The sequence below is a fragment of the Marmota monax genome, unplaced genomic scaffold (genome assembly GCF_021218885.2).
Source record: "Marmota monax isolate L192 unplaced genomic scaffold, Marmota_monax_Labrador192_F-V1.1 WCK01_AAM20220418_F8-fsc00012, whole genome shotgun sequence".
In the NCBI taxonomy this organism is placed as follows: domain Eukaryota; kingdom Metazoa; phylum Chordata; class Mammalia; order Rodentia; family Sciuridae; genus Marmota; species Marmota monax.
The window spans coordinates 23,971,776-23,988,584 of NW_026695227.1; the positions used below are offsets into that span (position 1 = coordinate 23,971,776).

Consider the following 16,809-nt stretch of genomic DNA (forward strand, 5'->3'; position numbering starts at 1 on the left):
GATAATTTTAACACAAGACACATAGTTTCAATCTTCAATTTAGTGTGAAAAAATAGAAAAATTCACAAGTGATTAAAATACATGCATTAAATTCTATTATGTGATAAGTCTAAATTAGATTAAGAAATTTAGGTAAATATAAAAACTTGACTAGATGTTAAGAGTGTTCAAGAAATGAGGAAGAATAATCAGTAAAGTAATAGAGATTCAACTCATGAATGAATATAATCAAATAAATTATTTTAGCTAGCTCTCTACTATTAAATAAATCAAATTTTAACACCTTAAAATGAAATCGTGGCTTTAAACACAACTTTAATTTAAAGAAACATTCATAAAACAATGCCGAATGCTAAAATGAAAAATTTCCAAAAAGTATTTCTAAACTTGAAAAAAGTAAATAAGACACTGAAATAGGCCAAAAAAATCTGTTAGGGATATATCCCAAAAGCTGAAACTTAAAAGAATGAATATGAGTTGGAAGGGTGAAATGAATATTCCATACAATAGAAACCACATAAACAAATACTCAGAATTAGGAATTATTAAAAGACTTAGAGAAATGAATCATCCATTCAAAAATATTTACTATGTACTCATTTTATTAAAGGATTTGGGAATCAAAAATGAAGACAATGTCATCTGTCTTTAAAATGTCTACAAAACAGTGTGAAGGGGCTAGGGCTGTGGCTCAGTGGCAGCACACTTGCCTGGCAAGTGTGAGGCACTGGATTCAATTCTCAGCACTGCACACAAATAAATAAAGATCTATCAACAACTAAAAAATACATTTAAAAAAAAAAAAAAAAACAGTGTGTGGGGCTGGGATTGTGGCTCAGCAGTAGAGTGCCCGCCTAGCACGTGGGTTCAATCCTCAGCACCACATAAAAATAAATAAATAAAATAAAGGTACTATGTTCAACTACAACCAAAAAATAAATATTAAAAAAAAAAAAACAGTGTGAAGTATGGATTATCAAAGAAGTCATGATGTGTTAAAGAGAGTTAAATCCAGACAGCTACAGAAATATACAGGATAGTTACCTAGACAGATCCCCTAGAGAAGGCTTTCTGAAAGACGTTGACAACTAAACTGAGACATGAAATTAATAGGAATTAACTAAACTGGGAGGAAGGAATAGGTCAGGGTTGGGGTTGAGAGACAGAAAATGGGAGAAAAGATAAAACAGAGATTAAAGCATGTGCAAAGGCCAGAAAGAACAGACCATGGGGGGTGGGGAAATGGGGTGGGTAATTTGGCAGGGTATAACTTTTTAGGAGTGCATGGCAAGAGTGAAGACTAAAAAAATAAATAGAAACCACACAACGAAAGGATATGTAATACACTTTAAAGAGTGTGGGCTTTATCCTAAGAATGTCTCCTAGGCTGTACGAAAAGTCTCATAACACAAAAAAAAGAAATTTAGGGGTTATTAATGATGGTGGAATGTGATGATCATTATTATCCGAAGTACAGGTATGAAGACACAAATTGGTGTGAATATACTGTGTATACAACCAAGAGATATGAAAAATTGTGCTTTAAATGTTTAAAAGAATTGTAATACATCACACACACATACACACACAACTTTTAAAAAAGGAAGTTTAAAGTAGCAAGGAACCAGATTATCTAGAACAAGGGTTGTAAGAAGAACTATCTTCAGAGACTAGATTAGTAATAAACATTAAGTTAAGGGAAGCAAGCATAAGAAAAAAACAGGAAATTATGAGAAAGGTGGAAACCAAGCCATAACTAAGTTTGGGCAAATTATTGCAGCGAATAAATGTAACTTAGTGTGCTAATCTTAAGAAGATGGAAATCTCTTGATGTTTTTGTAGGTCTCAAGAGAAATCTCTTTATGTTTTTATTTGTCTTTATTTTTGTCTTTGTTTTTCAGTACTGCGATTGAACCCAGGACCTCACGCACTCTACCACTGAGTCACATCCCAGGTATTCTTGATTTTTTCAATAATGGCAAATACATTTCTTCAAAACATGGCACAAGTCAACAATGATTGAGAGGACCAAACAAACAAGACTATAAGCCAAACTGGTACCACCAGATCTTGTAGAACCTCTGACAGAGTGGGAAAGGAGAAGATTTAAACAGAGATGGATGCTCCTGAAGATTTAAACAGGGATGACAAGTAACCAAAGCCTGACAAGTCACAGTGACCATTTTGTTCACTTCTGAGAAAGTAACTCACATTTAACTGATCTCAGCAAATGTTTAGTAATGAAGTAAAAACTGGAATTTTCTGAAAATTAGTGTCATGACAGTAGATAAGAAAACTAATTTGCTCTTCTACAGGTTTTTAGTTTTGCTCACTCTCAGCTGCTAGCAAGCACATGCTGTCCAGCAGTCTGTCTATGCTACCTAGTGTCCTTTCTTTGGCCATATAACTAGCTGCAACTCACCAATGACCACTATAAGCAACTATCAGCTGTCATTTGGCTAGGGCAATGAAATTAAATAAAATGAATGCTCACAGTGAACAGGCAAAGAAAATTCTTTGATTGACTTCAACTCCAAGCCAGAAACTCTTAATTCCATACCCTACATTTTAAGGTTATTACTAATGCTAAAATTGCTATCTTATTGGGGATTACCAACAGACAAATGCTGCACTGACTGTGGTTGGCAGTGCTTGACAACAATATTGGATATGCCTGGACAGCAGGATTCAGAAGGAATAATAGGGTAATATCTGAGATTCTGCTAGAATGGAGGTGGAGTGACAAGGAGGCAGGCTGAAAGACTGGAAACTCAGAACAGGTATAGAAATTAAGCAATAATTAAGATAACAAAACAGGTGGCCCAACAAACTTCAAAATCTAAACATTTATATATCCAGACTGCAACTAATCTCACAGGAGTAGCCAAGTGTGGTAGCATATTCCTGTACTCCCAATTACAGGGGAGACTGAGGAAGAAGAATCACTTGAGAGCCTAAAAGTTTGAGGCCAACCTAGATAAAATAGGGAGACCCCACCACAAAAAAAAAAAAAAGAGAGAGAGAGAGAAAAATCTCACACAGTCTATAGAAATTCTTCACTTAAGAGACAGGGATAAACAGTATTAGAGGTTAAAAATTAATTTACTGAGAATAATACTCTTAAATGCCCTTTACCTTAAGAAAGATGAAACCAATAAGTTATCAAAATGTTAAGGCATATGTGTTATACCATAGGGCTCTATTTCACAATATACTAACTTTCAAATAATATTTACCAGGGACAAAAGTAGAGAAAAATGAGTTGCTCTGAAAAGCATTTAGTAACTAGGGAAAGAAAACCCTATCCCTATAAAGCAAGTGTTGAATCTCATTTTTTAAAAAAGAAATCATTATAAAAGGAATCCTTCTGATTTGGAGGAATGACTTTAAACCAAGAGAGATTTGTTATCCTGCTCCATTAGTGAATAATAATATACAATTATCCTACATTCTCTAGCTAATGGAGGTTTGAGTCAAGATATTCTGATAAAAAGTAGAAGCCAATATTCCAAAAGCTTATAAACTTCACATAAAGAAATTAAGTAGACTAGATATCACAGACCACCTGATAGCACTTAAATGTGCTATCAAGTACAGAAACAGCACAATTTCAGATTACCAGTGATCAACAGTAGAGCTGGTATCCATGAACAGGTGAAGCAATAAAAAAAAAAAAGATATATAAAGCATCTTAAATGAGAAGTTAATAGGCAAAAATAAAACCACATTTCTTTTTCAGACACTCTTAAATCTGTGTTGTATAATACAGAAACCAAGTGGGTACCGAACACTTAAAACATGCCTGATCAATATCAGATGTGCTTTAGATGTAAAATACATCCCAGATTCAAAGATTCAGTATGAAATAAATATTGTAATATCTCACTAATAACTGAAAGAACATTTTAGATACTTTGAGCTAAACAAATATAATACTAAAGATAATTTCACCTGAAATCAGTATGAAGGTTCCTCAAAGACTAGGCATGGAATCACCATATGACCCAGCTATACCACTCCTTGGTACTTGCCCTAAAGAATTAAAGTCATCTCTACAATGATACATACATATCCATGTTTACAGCAGTACAATTCACCACAGCCAAACTATGGAACCAGTCTAGGTATCCATGAACAGATGAATGGATAAAGAAAATGTGGTGTTTTATTCAGTCATGAAGAAAAAAGAAATTGTTGTTTGCAGGAAAATGGATGGAACTACAGACCAAATGTTAACTGAAATTGTTAGACTTAGCTAGTGAAGGTTCCTATGTTTTCTCTCATATGCAAAAGCTAGAGAAGAAAAAGGAAAAGAGAGATGGGGGCAGAACACAGAAAATCAAAGGGCCATCAGCAGAGAAAAGGGACCAAGGGGTGGGAGCCAGGAAAACAGGGGCAAAGTGCTAGGAAGTGATATTGGCAAATTATATTGCATGTACAAATATGTAAAACAAATTACATCATTATGTACAACTATAATGTATGAATAAAAAAATGCAGGGAAATAAGGTAATTTCACCTGTTCCACTTTACCTTTTTAAATTACATACATGGCTCCCCCACCAAAGTTTTTTGCAGTACTGGGGATTGAACTCAGGGCCTCACACATGCTAGGCAAGCAAGCACTGTACTACTGAGCTACAACTCTAGTTGCAGTTTGCATTATATTTGTATTGGACAGTGCCACTCTAACTTAGCCATGACTAATGTAAAGTCTTAAATGCATATGGCTATTTTAATACTTTTACTGAATTTAATATTGTTTGTTTCTTTAGTTAATATTAAGTTCCTCTTGAGTATATCTTGGATAAGTTGATTTTAAGGTGAAAACATCTTATCAGGCTGTCAAAAAAGAGAACAATCAAAATTTCTGGACAGAGACTTAAGACAGCAGCGTTGTTCCAACCAAAAGGTAACCACACTCCCTTCATATCATCTCTGGTAAAAGGGTTACACAGTAACAAAAAAGCACCATATACACATGAACAGGAGTTGACCAACTTCACATCCATCCAGCATAATAACATGCTTTATTTTAGGTTCTTCTCCATTATAATTCAATTTTTTACAAGCACTGTTCACTATAATTTGTACAAATTTGTCCCTTCTTGACAACGTTCAGATACTTAAAATTGCCTTTTGGGGAGGATCTCACATACGCTAATTCCAATCCAATTTACCATCAAAGAAAATACAACTCTCTCCCTAAGATGAAATGAAATAACAGCACCACTATTTATGAGATACCATGACAGATTTTAAAAGGATTTCTATTACTACAAACAAACTAGTATCATCTGGAAACAGTCCATGGTCCATCTGGAAACTTGAAAGAATGTGGTTTTAGGATATTAAGAATTTCAGAAATAAAATACAGAACATAAGCAGTTTTATAAGACAACACTGACTAAAAGAGAATACAATAACACTGAGAACAAAAATTGTACTATCATGAGATTTTAAGAGTACTAGTTTTAAAAAATGTACTGGACTTAGTAAAATGAAATTAAAATGAACGTTTGATATTCAAAATTTCCTACAGATTAAAATATTACTCAAGTCAGAGTTCTTTCCCACAAAACAATTCAAGTTTTCATATAGTGTTCTCATTCAAATTACCTTAGTCTTGGAAACCAGTGGAAGTAAATGGAACCCACAGAAGATACACCAAATAGTTTAAGGAAAATGTTGGTTAAGGTGCTAGTTAATTTGAGAGTAAAGTATAAAAGCTAAAAGTAAATAAAGTATGAAAGTTATTCATTCAAGCATCCAGAAGTCCACTAACCACAAGGAATTACACTAAATTTTAGAGATAAAATGATGAACAAGCTATACACTACAGAGATTATGCTTTGGTAGTTTTGTAAAAGAACAGGAAGTGCCATCAATATTATTAATATCATTAAATATTATTGTTATTTAAATTATATATTATATATTTTGTACATATTATATTTTATATAATCATTTAATTTTATAATATTTAATGTAATTAAATATTATTAAAATTATATTGCCATCAATATTTCAGTGGCTGTTTCTCATGCCTCAAGTCAAGGTATTTTCTCTTATATTTGTATTTGGAGGAAAAGGCAATGATAAGAGATACAGGGAAGAAGAAGGAAAGAGATATGCACATAACAACTGAATTAAATAATTTTCCTTCTCTCTTTCCCTGTAACTCTCTGAACTCCTTAAAGAGAGGATGAAACCTATTCATCTCCCTTTCCCTAGCACCTACCATTTATCTGCTACTCATTCTCAGAACCAGGCTAGTCTATAAGCTATTGTATCAGAGCCATTGCTTTTTTATTATTTTTTTTCAACTACAGACTAACATCGAAAATAAGGGGCTGGGACTGGGGCTCAGTGGTGGAGTGCTTGCCTAGCACGTGTGAGGCACTAGGTTCTATCCTCAGCACCACACACTCAAAATAAATAAAATGAAGTTATTATTTTTTAAAAAATAAGAAGAATAAAACATAAGGGCCGGGGTTGTAGCACAGTGGTAGAGCACTTACCTAGCACATGTGAGGCACTAGGTTCGATCCTCAGCACCACATAAAAATAAAGTTATTGTGTCCATATACAACTAAAAACATATTTTTAAAAAAAAGCTATAACACATATTCTTTAAGGAAAAACACAGAGCCCACAATTTTATTTCAACTACTATCACCAGATTCCCCTCACCTCCAAAACCCATCCAGAAGCAACCAATATCATGAGTGTGTTGTAAATGACATCACACAGTGCAATTTAACTTTTCCTTACATTTTTAAGACGGCCCCTCCATATTCACACACACAAAAAGGTAACATGGCGCGGTGAACTCTAAAATCAGGCAACTGAGGTTCATATCCGAACTCCCACTTGTGGACGGCCTCTGGGTTCAATCACCAGTACCATACAGAAAAAAATTGGAGGTGGTGAAACCTTCAAGAGGGGGCCAAGTGGAAGTAATTAGGTCACCAAGGCTATCACCTCAGAAGGAATTAATGCTAGTCTCACAGCGTGAGTGTGTTCTCTCAAGAACAAGTTATTTAAGAAAAAAAAGAGATCCTTCTTCATTCTCTGGCTGCTAATCATAAAATCGTATCCACACATGCCCTGCCATTGTGATGTCATCCACCATGAGACCACAAGTAGAGCAGATGGGTACACTAAGTCATAGAAATTCAACCTCCAAAACTATGAGCTAAATAAAGCTCTTATCTTTATAAAGTACATAGCTTCAGGTATTTTATTACAGCAACAGAGAAGACTAGTACAGTTATTTATCTTTACATGCTTTAGTAGTTCCATATTTAAAAAGGAGATGATAATAGCACCTATTTCTCAGTTTTCATGTGGATTAAAAATATTGATGTACATAAAGTACTTAAAACAACAGTGGCATAGAAAGTGTAATTTGTTTATTAAAATAATCATTAATGATAATGATCTAAAAAGGTCTAGGCAATTCTTCATGATACAATTATTCTATATATTATTTTTAAATGTCCTTCTACTGAGAAACATTTACATTTTGTCTTCCAAATGAATACTCATATACAAATTTCCTAGAGAAAATATGCAAGTTTCAGTAGACTAATATCTTAACTAGCTGTTAATTGCAGGACACTGGGGTATACACATTTTCAACTACACAAAACCCCATTCTGAGCTTTGCAATTCTATACATGAAAACAAACAGTTCATGTTTTCAACTACATTTCCTTATAAATGAGAGTATGCATCTTTTCAGTTCATTAGCCATTCCAATTTCCAGTTACCTTTGCTACAAAGTGCATTTATATCATTGCTCATTTTATTTCTATCTCTGTCATGTTCTTTCAATTTTTAGACCTGGATGAAAATCCACTGGCTGTTATAGATACTGTACACAGCTGCTCCTAGTCGTGCCAATTATCTTTTAGTTCTTCTTTTTTGAAAGAGTAAAATTGTTTATCCTTGATGGCTCATTCCTCTTGACTTGTTAAAAACTTCCATATTCCAAAATTACATCTTTCTCTACACTTTTCTCTTTTCAAAAAATAATTTTTCAGCCAGGCACAGTGGCACAAACATGTAAACCCAGCTACTTGGGAGTCAGAGGCAGGGAATCACAAGTTCAAAGTCAGCCTCAGCAACTTAGTGAGACCCTGACTCAAAATAAGAAATAAAAAGGGCTGGGAGTGTAGCTCAGTGGTAGAGCAGCCCTGGGTTCAACCCTCTCTCTCTCACACACACACAATAAAATTTTAAAAAATAGGGTATCACATTGATTAGTTCAACTGGAATTTATTTTTGCATACAATTTGATATGGTGCTGAAAGTCAGCCCAGGGCCTCACCCACGCTAGGCAAGCACTCTACCATTGAGCCACATCCTCAGCCCTTGCATGTGACTTGAAGGAGAGATGTAGTTTTCTCTCCATATATAAAATCAATTCAACATCTACTTTTTCTTTTCATACTAATAAATGCTACTTCTGGCATTCACCAGAGACTCACTGCTGAACTTTCTGTTGTGTTACATTTATCTATCTTTTCCTGTATAAATACTACATTATTTCAAATCCCACAGTTTTTTTAAAACATTAGGATATAACTTACATATAGTAAAATACAAAAACACTAAACATACAGCTTGATTTTTAAGCACAAATAGCACTATGTGTTTCACCCCAAACCAAGTACTAACATTTCTCACACTCCAGAAGGCTCTCTCGTGACCCTTTCTAATCAGTACCATGCTTCCAAGATAACCGTGCTTCCTCTCTTTTCAACATAGATTAGTCTTGCTTTTTAACTTCTTGCAAATAAATCACCAATATGTAATATTTTATCTCAATTCTTCCACACAAAATTAAGTTTAGAAGAAAATTATGTTGATGTAGTAGTATTCTTTTTTATTGCTATGCAGTATGTAACAGCCCATTCTAAATACCATAATTTTACAATCAGTCTTAATATCAAACACAAGTTACTTCTCATTCTTTTTCTTCTTCCAGAACTACCTTATTTATTTATTTATTCATGAGGGTCTGAATCCAGGGGCACTTTACCACTGAGCTACATCCTCAACTCTTTTTATGTTTTATTTTGAGACAGGGTTGTTAAATTGCTGAGGCTGACCTCAAACTTGTAATCCTCCTGCCTCAGCCTCCCAAGTAGCTGGGATTACAGTCCTGCACCACATTGCCTGGCTCTGCACTATTCTTATGCCCTTACTTTTGCACATGAAGGCCATTTTCCACAAATAATCCCATCAGGATTATTATTTAAAACTACATATAATAGAAGTAACTTTGGTAATATTTTCTATTAAATAAATTTTAAACAAACTTCCCATCCACAAACAGCATATTCCGCCTTTTATTCGAACCAGATTTTATGTCCTTCAATAAAATTGGGGGTATTTCATATAATTCCCTATAAAGAATATCTTTTTTATTTTCTAAATGGCTGCTGCCAATATGAATGTTAACCCTGTATACAGGAACACTGAATTATCTTATTATTACAGTGTGTTCCTTTCTCTTACATTTTCTAGGGAAATGTTCTAACTTCTCTTCCTTTCCAATCTTTTTTGGGTTTTATTGTTTGTATTTTTTTATTTTTGCTCATCTTACTGACACACTGACAGAGATATATTTGTCTTCCTCTTGACATTAACAAGAATGTGTATAAGGTTTCACTATAGAGCACGATGGTTACTGTTTGAGAAAGTTTAAAAGGCAAACTTTACTGGAAGAAAAAAGTTCACTTGTCTTTTAGGGTTTAAGAAGGTGATCTACTGCTGGGTGCAGTGGCATACAAGTGCAATCTCAGCAATTCTGGAGACTTAGGCAGGAAGACTACAAGTTCGAGACTAGCCTCCACAATTTAGTGAGATCCTCAGCAATTTATCGAAGGTTTGTCTCAAGATTTAAAAAATAAAAAGGGGTTGGGGATGTAACCCAGTGATAAAGTGCCCCTGGGCTCAATCTCCAGTGTCAAAAATACATAAATAATTTATCTATTTTTTAACATGAATGGATACACAGTTTCTATCATATACTTTTATGAAATCCATCTAGATTTTTCCCAGTGTTACAAATTATATAAACACAATTTTAAATACTGAACCATCCTTATGTTCTCAACTCATTTAAAATTTTCATATCTGTGTCCATAAATAAGATTGACTGCAAAATATTTTCCTTTGTATATTCTTTCCAGTCTAGGTTTCAAGGTTAAATTTTTCTTATTAACAATTGGGCTGAGTGATCCATACTGGGGTAGGGAGGGGGAGAATGGGTGGAATAGACAAACTGTAGATAGGGCAGAGGGGTGGGAGGGAAAGGGAGTGAGCAGGGGTTTGCAATGATGGTGGAATGTGATGGACATCATTATCCAAAGTACATGTATGAAGACATGAATTGGTGTGAATATACTTTATATACAACCAGAGATATAAAACATTGTGCTCTGTATGTGTAATATGAATTGCAATGCATTCTGCTGTCATTGTTTTAAAAGTCAATAAAATAAATAAAGTCAAGTTGGGGCTGGGCACAATGGAACATGCCTATAAATAATCCCAGCAGCTCAGGAGGCTGAGACAGGGGGATCATGAGTTCAAAGTTGGCCTCAGGAACAGCAAGGCACTAAGCAACTCAGTGAGACCCTGTTTCTAAATAAAATACAAAATAGAGCTTGGGATGTGGCTCAGTGGTTGAGTGCCCCTGAGTTCAATCCCTGGTACCCAAAACAAACAAACAAAAAAAGAGTCAAGGTAGGGCTAGGGTTGTGGCTCAGTGCTAGAGCACATGTTAGGCACTGGGTTTGATCTTCGGCACCACATAAAAATGAATAAATAAAATAAAGGTATTGTGGGGGGGGGGAGACTCAAGGTGGCACACACCTGTAATCCCAGCAGCTCAGCAGAATGATGCAGGAGGATCTCAAATGCAAAACTTCCAGCAACTCAGTAAGGCCCTAAGTAACTTAACAAGACTCTGTATCAAAAAATAAAAACAGCTGGGCGTGTGGTGCAGTAGTTAAGGACCTCTGAGTTCAATTTCTGGTACCGAAAAAAAAGTCAAGGTTGCTTTCCCTCTTTTAGTTCTCTAGTCAATTTGTATAGAATTGGGGTGTGTTCCCCAAAGCATATCTGTAATCATGATTACAAATATGACTACTAATACTATTTCTTTGGATTCTACTTCACACAAACTAGGATGTCAATAGTCAAAAAGATAGATAATAGCCAGGCACAGTGGCACACACCTTAGTGTGCTTAGGAGGCTAAGGCAGGAGGACTGCAAGTTAAAAGCCAGCCTCATCAACTCAGTGAAGTCCTAAGCAACTTAGCAACACTTTGTCTCAAGGGGGAAAAAAAAAAAAACAAACAGAAAAAGTGCTGGGGATGTGATTCAGTGGCTAAGTGCCCCTGGGTTCAATGCTTGGTACTTAAAAAAAAAAAAAAAAAAAGATAATAAAAAGTTTTGGTGAAGGTATGGAAAAACCAGAACCCTTATACATTATTGGTAGGAAAGTAAAATGATGTAGTTACTCTGGAAAACAATCTGACAATTCCACAAAAGGTTAAAGAGTTGCCATAGGAGCCAGCAAATCCACTCCTAGGTATATACTCAAAGGGAATTAAAACATATATCTTCACAAAAACTTGTACCTAGAAGTTGAGGATATGGCTCAATGATAGAGTGCTTCTCTGTGTTTGATCCCTAGCATCATCCAAAAACAAACAAACAAACTTATACTATGTTCCTAATAGGACTATTCACAATAGCCAAAAGTGAAAAACAATCCAAATGGATAAACAAAATATGATATTATCTGTACACAATATAATAATATTATTTGTCTTTAAAAGAGAATGAAATGCACTAATATGTGCTGCAAAATGGATGAATCTTATATACATTATGCTAGGTGAAAGAAACCAATCACAAAAGGCCCAAGATTGTATGATTCAACTTTAAGAACCATCCAGATAAGATGAATTTATAGAAGACAGAAAGTAGATTAGTAGATGCTTAAGGATAGAAGGTTTAGGGAGATGAAGAATTTCTAAAACTGAATGGTAATCATGGCACAAGTCTGTAAAAAAGAAAGAAGGAAAGAAAGTCAGCCAGTCAGAAATGTGGTGCTTGCCGGTAATCTCACAAGTTCAATGCCAGCCTGGGCAACTTAGTGAGACCCTGTCTCAAGATTAAAAAAAAAAAGTAAAAAACAGAACCCACTGAATTGTACTTTCTTTTTTATTTTTTGTAGTACTGAGGATGGAATCCCAGGTTGTTTTGGCAGTGAGCTATATCCCAGGATTTTTTGTTTGTTTGTTTTATGATCATCCTGTCTCAGGCTTCTGAATTGCTGGGATTACAGGCATATGCTATCATACCTGGCTGACTGGGAAAATTGTAAGGTGTATGAATTGTATTTATTTATTTACTTACTTAGTGGCATGAAGATCAAACCTAGAACCTTCCACGTGCCAGGCAAGCACTATAGCACTGAGTTATACCCCCAGCCCTATTATTAAAAACAAACAAACAAACAAAAAACTATTCTTAACTTGAGGAGGTTTACTACAACTTCAATTGCCTAAATGGTGCCAGGCACAGTGGTGCATGCCTGTAATCCCAGCAACTCAGAAGACCGAGGCAGGACGATCGCTAGTTCAAAGCCAGCCTCAGCAATTTAGGGAGGCCCTAAAGCAACTTAGCAAGACCCTGCCTCAAAATAAATAAAATGAAAAAAGGCTGGGGATGTGGCTCAATGGTTAAGGACTGTTGGGTTCGATCCCAGTACCAAAAAAAAAAAAACATTTATCCTCATTTTAAAATTTATATGCATATAAATTTAATGGTGATTTCTTATTTTTAAAATCATTATTATATTTGTAGTAATACTTTTTAAATTTTACTACTTATTATTATAGCTTTTCTTGATGAACAGTTCCAGAATCAACTGAAAAGAACCAGATCTGATTTGCTTTAATCATAATACTGCTTTTATGTCTAATAATTTTCTACTTCACCAAATTCTATTTTTAGTTCCTTTCTTCCTTCCTTCTTTGGTTTTACTGTGCTCTTTTTTAGTGTTTTTGTTTTCTTTTTTTCAGTTGAATATTTTCAAAATAGTTTCAATCTTTTAATATAATCAAAGCAATATATTTTTCTAACATCCCTCAAATTTTGATACAATGCTTTTGTTGTAACTCTATTCTAATTATTTTATAATTAATTTCCTTTTGTTGTTGTTATTGTTATTTTAGGAGACAATGTCTAGCTCTAGCAATCCTCCTGTCTTAGCCTCTCAAGTAACTAAGACTGCATGAGTGTTCCAACATGCCCAGCTCTACATTTTTTAATTCTTGAAAATTCTTAATCATTTTTTTCTTTAATATTGCTTCTCCACTATTGTATTCTCTCTTCTAAATCTCCACTTAGACATATGTTGGAGCTTCTCAACCTGTCCTCTAACATATCTTAGTTTTTCTTTCTTGTTTTTCATCTCTTATATCCTGTGCTGTTCTGGAAGAATTCTAACTTCCATTTTCAAACTACTAACTTCTCCCTTTAGCTGTGTCTATTTGCTCATTTATGGAGTTATTTTAAAATCATATTCTTTATTTTCAAGATTTCAATTCTTTACATATCAACTTATAATTACTATTTTTTAAATAATTGTTCTTATTTAAATATAATTCAATATGACCTCAATTTAAAAAGGTAATAATATTTTCTAGTACTGAGGATTGAATCTAGGGGCCTTTCATCACTGAACTCCATATCCAATCCTCTTTACTTTTCATTTTAAACAGGTTGCCCTTAAACTTGGCCCTCCTACCTTAGTCCCCTGTATAGCTGAGATTACAGGCATGTGCCAAGCAGTCTGGCTAAAATAGACATATTTTAAGTTAAGAAACTTTTAGGCAAAAGTTTCCATTTAAAATTTATCCATTTTGAAGCTCATTTTTAATGACAAAAGGGAAAAAAAAACTTCTTATAGTTCTCTTGGCTGTTATTCTGCCAAATGTCATCCCACTGTGCCTACTTGGAGCAAGGCATGGAAAGAACAGGTTCTGTTATTTCCATTTAGAATTAGAGGAGCTGAAGCACAATAAAGTTCTCTTTAAGGTACTTTCTCCTCAATTTTTTTTTAATATCAAAGTCACAGAAATGTTCACAGTAAAATGAATACCTTATACCTTTCACCAGGGTTCAAATTTGTTAATATTTACCACATTGGCTTTATCTTTCCTTTTATCTCTAAATATACATATACACACCAAATCCAAATATTCATATACCTTTTTTTCTGAACCCATTAAGATACACCACATTCAAATATTTTAGTATTTATCTTCAAAGAATAAGGACACTGTCAGTACAACCATTATGTTATTACAACACCATACAAACTATGAGCTTTAATAGAATATTACACAGATTTGCAATAGCAGATTCAAAGCTAGTATTTAAGTCATTTGACTAAATGTTTTTTATCTAGGCTTGCCTAATGATTGGACCTGAACTGATTCTCTGGTGATTATTTCCATGAGACAATCCACCAAAGAACATTTTCTTCCCTCCATGACCTTCAAAATAAATTTCATTTACTCCTTCACTTGACAGGTATTCTTAAAAAACAAATATTTCTGCAAATCAAGCAATAATCTTCTAGGATATTAAACCTCAAATATCAAGTAATCTGGATTTCCAGATTGTTTTCACTATTTTATTTTATTTATTTAGGTATAGGAATTGAACCCAGGGCACTTTACCACTAAGCTTACATTACATCCGCAGCCCTCTTTATGTTTTGAGATAGGCCCTCACTAATTTTGCTGAAGGTGTCACTAAACTGCCCAGGCTGGCCTTCATGTTGTGATCTCCCTGCCTCAGTCTCCTAAGAAGCTGGGATTACAGATGAGTACCACCACACCCACCTTCTAGGCTGTCTTCTTACACTGTGTAGCAGCTTAAAGTGAAGCCAGTATAATTAACACTCTCAAAACTAGACACTCCTTTTTATATGCCACAGAAATCCAACCAATGAGAATTTCACTATACAAGCTTTTCAAGGGAAAAATGTTTTTCAAAAAATATAGTATACATAGGATTGACAAGGGAAAAGAATGTTTCATACATGAAAAACTAAGTATATTCATCAATCTACACGGAAAACTAATTTTTCAATGAGTATTATTTCATCTTAATCACTGATGTTAAGAAATGAAGAAAATTAAAAACTATAAAACCCTTTCAAGGAACACACAAAATAGTAATATAACCTAACATTAATAGTTAAGAGATAAACTGTGTCATACAGATAACTATAACCAAAGACATGTTTAAGATCAAGCTACAATCAAATACTAACAAGATTATTTACAATACTAACAAGATCATTTACTATATGCTGCTAGGAACTGTACTAGGAACATTCCATAGATTAACTTAATGCCACAGAAACCCTTCTTTTTCACTGGGAAAACACAGCTAGCGAGAAAGAATTGATATAGGAGTAAGGGCATGCCTTAACTTTAAAAGTACAGAAAAGAAGAATGGGGAGAAGGTCATTTCAAGAAAATGGGAAAGAACCAATCAAAGCATAAATATGACAACTATCCCAAGTAATATCAAAACATGAGTTTCAAGTTGAAGAAATGGCTAAGTAGAATGGAACTGAATTATGAGAGGCCTCAGTTACTATAAATGAAAGTTTATAAAACAGCTGGAGCAGGACACCCTACACGCTTTATGTGCTAAAAATGCTTTTAGAAGAATTATTTGATGCTACTACTAAATGAGAAAGAAACCAAAAGAAAAGAATTAGCTAATGCTAACATTTATATACCAACTCAAAAAACTGTCACCTGAAGAATCACAGAACTCAAACTGAACCAATTCTACTACACTTCAAATCAATAAGCACTTTTGTCAGGAACAAGGAAGTGGTAGATATATTTGAAAAACAATTTATATCTTCAATGAAGTTTAAAGGTATACTGAAAATTATGTCATTAAAACTGCTAGTCAGCCAGATGTGGAAGCACATGCCTGTAATCTCAGCTACTTGAGAGGCTCAGGGAGAAGGATCTTAAATTCAAGGCCAGTCTCAGCAAGTTAGTGAGAACCTGTCTCAAAATGAAATTTTTAAAAGAACTGAGTGTATAACTCAGAGGTAGAATCCCATTGGGTTCAATTCCCTAGTACCACCAAAAATAAAAAACCACCACCAACAACGAAACCCTGCTAGTTAGTAGTTAGACTTGGGATGCAGTTCAGTAGCAGAATGTGTGCTCAGCATGCACAAAACCTGGGTTCAATATGCAACACTGAAAAGAGAAGACATGCCCATCAATTAATATAAAACTACTTTTACTGTTCAGTACTACTGTACAAAAATAATTTGACTAAATTTGGTATGTGCATTAAATTTATAATACCAGTATTTACTTTAATAAAAGTAACATGATAAATAAATAAATTTATACAAGAATTTAATAGGGGCTGGGGATGTAGCTCAGTGTTAGAGTATTTGCCTAGCATGCACAAGGCCCTGGGTTTGATACCCAGCACTGAAAAAAGAAAGAATATCTCTACACTGCTTTAGAACTACCCTATTCACCAAAGCTAATGAACATACATTTTTTAGAAACAATTACTATGTAAATAATACCCATCATACTTTTTATTCATATGTCCATTAATAGTTCAGTATATACTCCATACAATAGTTTTCAAAATCCACAGACATAAAAAAAAAAAAAAACTATCTCAAACAAGTTCCTTTCTATTAAACAAATTCC

The 16,809-nt window shown here is 34.2% G+C and overlaps 1 protein-coding gene across 9 annotated transcripts in view; it reads right to left on the reverse strand.

Annotated features, from left to right (window-relative positions):
- Positions 1-16,809, reverse strand: part of Yaf2 (YY1 associated factor 2) — a 71,565-nt gene that overhangs the window by 30,827 nt on the left and 23,929 nt on the right. Inside the window, exon 6 of one of the 9 annotated variants that reach the window (XR_009225949.1) lies at positions 358-12,521. The exons of the other annotated variants lie outside the window; for them this stretch is intronic. The gene's annotated coding sequence lies outside the window, so the exon portion shown is untranslated. Of the gene's footprint in view, positions 1-357; positions 12,522-16,809 lie in introns of those variants that run through there. 9 annotated transcript variants of the gene reach the window in all.